Raw genomic sequence first — 7600 nt, 5'->3', positions numbered from 1 at the left:
CCCCCGTCATGATATCAAAACCGTGCTTGGCGACTTCAATGCCAGGGTGGACAAGGAAGGGAACTATGGAACCACCGTCGGAAAATTCAGCCTCCACGACGAAACGTCCGACAACGGATTGCGGCTGATCGACTTCGCCGGGGCCCGAAACATGCTAGTATGCAGTCCTAGGTTCAAGCATTAAAAGATCCATCAAGCTACGTGGCTGTCTCCGGATCGAAAAACGAGAAACCAAATCGATCATGTTGTGATAGACGGAAGGCACGCTTCCAGTGTTTTAGACGTACGCACACTCCGAGGCCCAAACATCGACTCGGACCACTATCTTGTTGCAGCCAAGATACGCACCCGCCTCTGTGCAGCAAAAAAGGTGCGCCCAAATATGCAAGGAAAGCTTAACGTCGAAAAGCTGCAATCACAACAGACAGCTAGCGCTTTCGCTGCTCGACTCTCACACCTGCTCTCAGAGAGCACTCTTCAACAAACCGACACATGCGAGCAGTGGAACCACATTTCCCGCTCATTAAGTACCACCGCCGTAGAAGTAGTCGGATTTCTGCGAGCCCGAAAGAACAACTGGTACGATGAGGAGTGTCAGGAAGCTGCAGAGAAAAAAGATGCCGCCTACAGGGCCACGCTGCGATCGGGCGCAGCGCGCGCTATGTGGGACCGCTATAGGGATCTGAAGAGGGAAGCGAGACATATTTGTCCCAATAAGAAGAGAGAGGCCGAAATACGTGGGTGCGAAGAGCTTGAAATGCTGGCCGACGACAGGAGGAATGCCCGAAAATCTTACCAGAGAGTTAGGCGACTTACGGAAGGTTTAAAGACCGGGGCGCACTCCTGTAAGAACAATAATGGCGACCTAGTAACTGATGTCCAGAGCGTACTTAAACTATGGAGGGAACACTTTTCCGCCCTACTAAATGGTAGCAGCACGGAAAGTTGTAGAGAAGAAGAACCCGAGCCCGCAGTCGATGATGACGGAGTCGACGTTCCACCGCCTGACTATGACGAGGTACGTATAGCAATAACGCGGCTGAAAAACAACAAAGCCGCTGGAGCTGACAGCCTGCCAGCTGAGCTATTCAAGTACGGCGGCGAGGAGTTGATAAGGTGCATACATCAACTCTCGTGCAGAATATGGTCAGATGAACACATGCTCGACGACTAGAATTTAAGTGTGCTCTGCCCATTCCAGAAGAAAGGTGACCCCGCCATTCGCGCCAACTACCGCGGGATCAGCCTTCTAAGCATAGGTTACAAGGTCTTATCGAGCGTATTGTGTGAAAGACTGAAGCCCACCGTCAATGGACTGATTGGGCCTTATTAGTGTGGCTTTAGACCTGGCAAATCCACCATAGACTAGGTATTCACAATACGCCAAATCTTGGAAAAGACCCGCGAGAAAAGGATCGACACTCACCACCTATTTGTCGACTTTAAAGCCGCTTTTGACAGCACTAAAATGAGTTGCCTATACGCCGCTATGTCTGAATTTGGCATCCCCTCAAAACTCATACGGCTGTGTAAAATGACATTGAGCAATACCGCCAGCTCCGTCAGAATTGGAAAAGACCTCTCCGAGCCGTTCGCCACAAAACGGGGTTTCAGACAGGGCGACTTCCTTTCATGTGACTTCTTTAATCTGATGTTGGAGAAGAAAATAAGAGCTGCAGAACTGAACCGCTCAGGAACAATTTACTACAAGATCGTGCAATTGCTGGCTTATGCCGATGACATCGACATCATCGGTAACAAAAACCTCGAAGTCTGTTCTGCCTTTTCCAAGTTGGATAGGGACGCAAAGCGAATAGGTCTGGTGGTAAACGAGGACAAGACGAGGTATCTCCTGTCATCAAACAAACAGTCAGCACATTCGCGCCTTGGCACCCACGTCACTGTTGACAGTTACAATTTCGAGAAAGTAGAGAATTTCGTTTACTTGGGAACCAGCATTAACACCGATAATAATGTCAGCATTGAATTCCAACGTAGAATCACTCTTGCCAACAAGTGCTACTTTGGACTGAGTAGGCAATTCAGGAGTAAAGTCCTCTCTCGACGTACGAAAACCACGCTCTATAAGTCCGTGCTGGTATATGGCGCAGAAGCATGGACAATGACAACATCCGATGAGGCGGCTCTTGGAGTATTTGAGAGAAAGATTTTGCGGAAGATTTACGGGCCTTTACGCGTTGGCGACGGCGAATACCGCAGACGATGGAACGATGAGCTGTATGAGCTTTACAACGATATGGACATAGTGCGGTGAATTAAAATACAGCGGCTCCGCTGGCTTGGTCATGTCGTTCAAATGGACACCGACGCTCCAGCTCTAAAAGTATTCAACTCGGAACCCGCTGGTGGTAGCAGAGGAAGAGGGAGGCCCCCACTGCGATGGAAAGATCAGGTGGAGAAGGACTTGGCTTCACTTGGCTTTTCCAATTGGCGTCAGTTGGCACAGAGGAGAAACGACTGGCGTGCTTTGCTGAACCCGCCAAAATCGCTTAGGCGGTTACAGCGCCAAAAAAAGCTGTTAAGTTCAGCACGGTTTCTAACCATTGAACTTCACTAACTAAGACCACTAGCTATTGAACTGCCAATTACTGTGAGCTTGAAACGTTTTCGTACAATACATTCCTGATTTCGCTATTTTTATTCTTTTTTAATAAAATTCGCTTAAAATATCCTGTTTGTTCGAAAAATGTAATGCAAAAGCCGGTTCGGACCGTTTTGTGGCGTGATGGCTTTGAGATGAACTGTCTCATTTAAAGTGTGCTGGTGTTAATGGGAGAGTTCTGGATATGATTATTGGAGACAATGGACTTCGCTGGTCATGTCCAAAGTGTAAATAAACTGTTGTGGATCTCTTCAAAATATTTATAACCGCTAGAAATGGATTTTCGGAGATAGGCAAAGAGCTAAAACTTCTCAACGAGAACTTCAAGAAGTATGAGGATGAATTCAAAGAATTTAAATTATTAGATACTTCCTCCTCTCCTTCTCCTGGAAAAGGTCTTAAAAGGCATAGGAGAGGCGTGGAACATATTGTGTTGAATCCCAACCATGTGGACCTTGATCTTCCGCAGAACCGCCCACTTTTGACACCAGCTATGAACTCATAAGTTTTAACACACCGATTCCTCAGCGGACCGAATCTCCCCAACCACGTCCTTCTTCTACTGGAGTCTCACTAAATTCATGTTCAACAGCTTCATCTCAACCCTCTACCACACGTGAAGCCGTCTCCGATTACGTCAACACCGTTCCGAAGGAAGTAGTCGTTGCTCCTTCCAAAAACTCCACAGCTACATCTCAACCCCCTACCACAACCGGAGCCATCGTTGCTCCTTCCAAAAATTCAGTTGTACCGCAACCCCCTACCACATCTGAAACCGTTTCCGATTACGTTAACCCCGTCACGAGGGATTTAATCGTTGTCCCTTCCAAAAAATCGGTCTTTGTATCTAGGTTTTCAAAAGATACCACTGTCGATGATGTGAAGGGGTATCTAACTTCCAGACTGATAGCAAATGAGTTGCATGTACGCAAGTTCAGATTCTCCAAGCGGTGCCTTCATTCGCGAATTTGAATTTAGATCTAGACCACAAGGACAAAATTTGGCTCAACTTCCGCCTTCCAACTCGGCATCAAAAAACGAAAAAGTAACCTCGCCATTAGCATTTACTACCAAAATGTGAGAGGTTTGAACACAAAGCTATCAAGGTTACACTTTCAGTCCCATGATTTTAACTTCAAAGTACAGGTGTTTACTGAAACCTGGCTCAAGCCGAATGTGTTCAACTCCGAAATTTTGTGTCCTAAGTATGAAGTGGTTCGAAATGACCGTTTAAATAAAAAAGGTGGAGGCGTCTTAATAGCTGTCCAGACTGACCTTTCTCTGAAGAAATTTAGTTCACTGACACCGATGAAGTTGAATTCCTCTGCGTTCGAATAAGATATCATTCTAATAGCGTTTATCTTGTTGCTGCTTATATACCTCCTAACAAGAGCCTTTCTGTTTATTTAAACACTCCTCCTTACTGCTCTCTCTAGATGCCATGGTGAAGCCCTCCGATACTGTTATTGTCTTGGGTGACTTCAATCTGGCGGGTGTTTCTTGGGATTCTAATAGATGGTATTCTAGTACCAAATTCCTCTCGTGATCTCTTCAATCTATTTTTGAACGATCTTTCAGACCTTAGTCTTTACCAGAACAACTCTATTAGTAATAACTTAGGTAAATGTCTGGATTTAGTTTTTGTGGACGACGTTTCTAACGTCACAATAGCCCCTAGTTATGCTTTGATTACACCTGTTGATTCTCACCACCCACCACTAGAATTAGCCTTGATAAATTCACGCAACTCATGTTGCTTTACCAGTAAAAAAAATCAAGAGCGGAGTGTTTCTCATTTAAAATAGCAGATTATAGTAAACTTAGGTTAGAGATATCGAAGATAACTTGGCCCCAGTATGATGGGAATGCTGGAGATAGAGCCTTATATTTTAGCAATTCCTTACGCCATATTTTCCGTAAAATCATTCCTCTTGTTAAGGAAGCTAACGTAATGTCTAACGCTCCGTGGTTTACTGGCGAATTAAAACGCCTAAAAAATCAAAAATCCAAAGCATTTAAGCTTTTTAAAAAATCTGGCTTGTCTTCCCACTACTCCGCGTACTCCGTTCTTAGGCATAAATACAATGTATTGAACAAAAAGTGTTACAATAATTATATTAACAGGGTTCGACTCAATATAGTTTCTAATCCCAAATCGTTTTACGCCTTTGTGAACACACAGCGTAAGACTAACGGTTATCCCTCTACATTGAAGTTAAATGACTTACGCTACGCGCACACTGCAGCCGGCATCGGCCGAATTGTGCTCGGCCGATATCGGCTATATGCGGGCGATATGAATAAACACTTGTGATTATATGAGCGCTCTCACACATAAACCGATAACCGAACCGACATCGTCCGTTGACGTCCGTCAGTGACGATAAATTCAAACATATTTGTTTTTCTCGTCCGATGTCAGATGAAAAGTACCAAAATGGACTGCGAAAAATTAACCTATTGGGTGCAAAAATAAAAAAATTACATATAAAATCACATGTTTAGAGTATGTCAATTAAAATGTATCAAAATATTTCACTGCTTACAAAATTGTAATGAAAACTAGATTTGTGTGTACAAATACGGTCGGCAAATAATCTGGTTAAGTGTGCGCATCATTTCGGACGGTCAAATTGTTCGGCCGAAATCGGTCGCCGATTATTGCTGATATGTTTGCTGGTTTCTTCGAGTCAAACTACTCTGCTACATCTTCCCAACTAAATTCGAATCTATCTAGCTACCCATTCTTTCTGCCATCATTTGATTGCATCCGAATTCCATCGATATCTGCTGCGAACGTCCTCATTCATTTGAATTGTTTGAAAATTTCATATACAACTGGCCCAGACGGTATACCCATAAGTGTTCTTTAAAGTTGTGCAGAGTATTTGTATAAGCCTCTGACAAATATTTTTAATACTTTTCTAAAACAGGGTGTCTTCCCATCTTCCTGGAAGGATTCGTTTATCTTGGCACTTTATAAAAATGGAAGTAGGACTAACATCGTAAACTATAGAGGAATTGCGAAGCTTTGTGCTATTCCTAAAGTTTTTGAGGCAATCGTTACGGAAGAACTACCTCACTCTATTACTTCTGCTATTGATCTATCGCAACACGGTTTTTGCAAAGGTAAATCAACTGTATCCAATATTCTTGAATTCACTACTTATGTGTCTAATGGGTTTAAAAACAATATTCGAACGGACGTGATTTACACTGATTTCAGCAAGGCATTTGATAAAGTATCTCATTCAACCCTTATATATAAACTTGATCGAATTGGTTTCCCTCCTATTCTTCTCAGCTGGCTTTCTTCTTACTTAGTGGAAACAAAGTATAATTTTTAAAAATTGTACTTTCCGGCCAATACATGTCACGTCCGGCGTATCTCAGGGCAGCCATCTTGGTCCCGTCTTGTTTATTTTATTTATAAATGACCTTCCTAAGTTGTTGAATTACTCGAAATGCTTAATGTACGCTGATGATGTTAAGCTCTTTAAGTACATTAGTACTGCAGAAGATAGGTAGCATTTGCAAGCTGACCTAACCAGCATTTTCGAGTGGTGTGAAGCAAATTCCATGTCACTCAATTTGAAAAAGTGTAAATTCATTATCTTCTCTAGAAAATCGTTCTACCCAAATTCGTATATGATATCTGACCACAATGTTGAGCAAGTGATCAATTTCATTGACCTTGGAGTAACTATGCATCCGAAACTAGAACTCAAGTCTCACATAAACTCCTGCGTGATTAGGGCTAGAGGATTGTTGGCTTTTCTTAAGCGCTGGGCCAAGGAGTTCAACGATCCTTATGTCACTAAAGTTCCCTTTACCTCTCTAGTTAGACCAATTTTGGAGTATGCATCTATAGTATGGAATCCTAGTTATCAAATTCATAGTGACGGGCTCGAATCAGTGCAGAAACAGTTCCTGTTATTTGCCCTCAAAAATTTATGTTGGGACTCGTCTAAAAATCTCCCACCCTACAAGGATCGCCTGAAGCTTATAGATTTGCCGACGCTTCAGAGTCGTAGAGAGATGCTTGGTGTTCTTTTTTTAATTAACTTAATGAACGGGATGGTCAGTAGTCCCTTTTTACTGAGTGGGATCAATTTTTGTATTCCTATAAGACCAACGAGACATTTTAAACCTATTGTGTTGAGTATTTGTAAATCAAACTTTGAAATGCATGATGCTTTTCGGTGCTTATGCCAAGATTTTAACAAACATTATGATTGCTTCGTCACATCTGAATCGCTTTTTGTAATAAAGAAAACTTTGCTCAACAAGTTAACTAAATAAACTAATATCTGTAACCGTGAACGAAAAAATTACACAATATCTATGGCTGCTTAGTACAATTTTAATGGCTTCGCATATTTTCGCGACCGCGTAGGACAATACGGGATCGGAAACTCGACCTTTCCAACCACGCCCAACAGTTCGTCTATAGTGCGAAGTGGAAACTAGGACTTTCCGCCTGCCTCACATACAAAGTAATGACTACGGGAACATGGATCGGAAGCTCGGCCTTTCCGACCATGATCAACGGCCTGTAAACAGCGCGGGCGGAAACTAGGTCTTTCCGCCGCCGCACACAAAAGTAGACTGGAGACTAGGCCTCGCCAGCTACCCAAATTGCTATTGTATATCATTATTATCTTTACAAGTTAATATGTATAATTAGTTCACTCTGTAATATATCATACATATTGAAATATCTAAATCTTTTTATCTGTAGGCTAAATAAATAAATAAATAAATGACCAAGTGTATTGCAGCGGAATAGCTGCGCTTGATTGTAGTTGGCAAACAAGTGAAATAGTGGAAAAAGCAGCAAGAATTAACAAGGCGAACTTAGCACAGTGCATAGGTAATTGGCTGAGTCAGTGGGATCGTCGGTTCGAATCATACTGAAAGAAGTCTGATGAGGAAATGTGGTGATTTCCGAAATAGCTATCACTTCTACCATTTTTT

Source organism: Rhagoletis pomonella, unplaced genomic scaffold (assembly GCF_013731165.1).
Source record: "Rhagoletis pomonella isolate Grant_MI unplaced genomic scaffold, Rhpom_1.0 Rhpom_scaffold_00017, whole genome shotgun sequence".
NCBI lineage: Eukaryota > Metazoa > Arthropoda > Insecta > Diptera > Tephritidae > Rhagoletis > Rhagoletis pomonella.
This window is presented reverse-complemented; position numbering follows the sequence as displayed.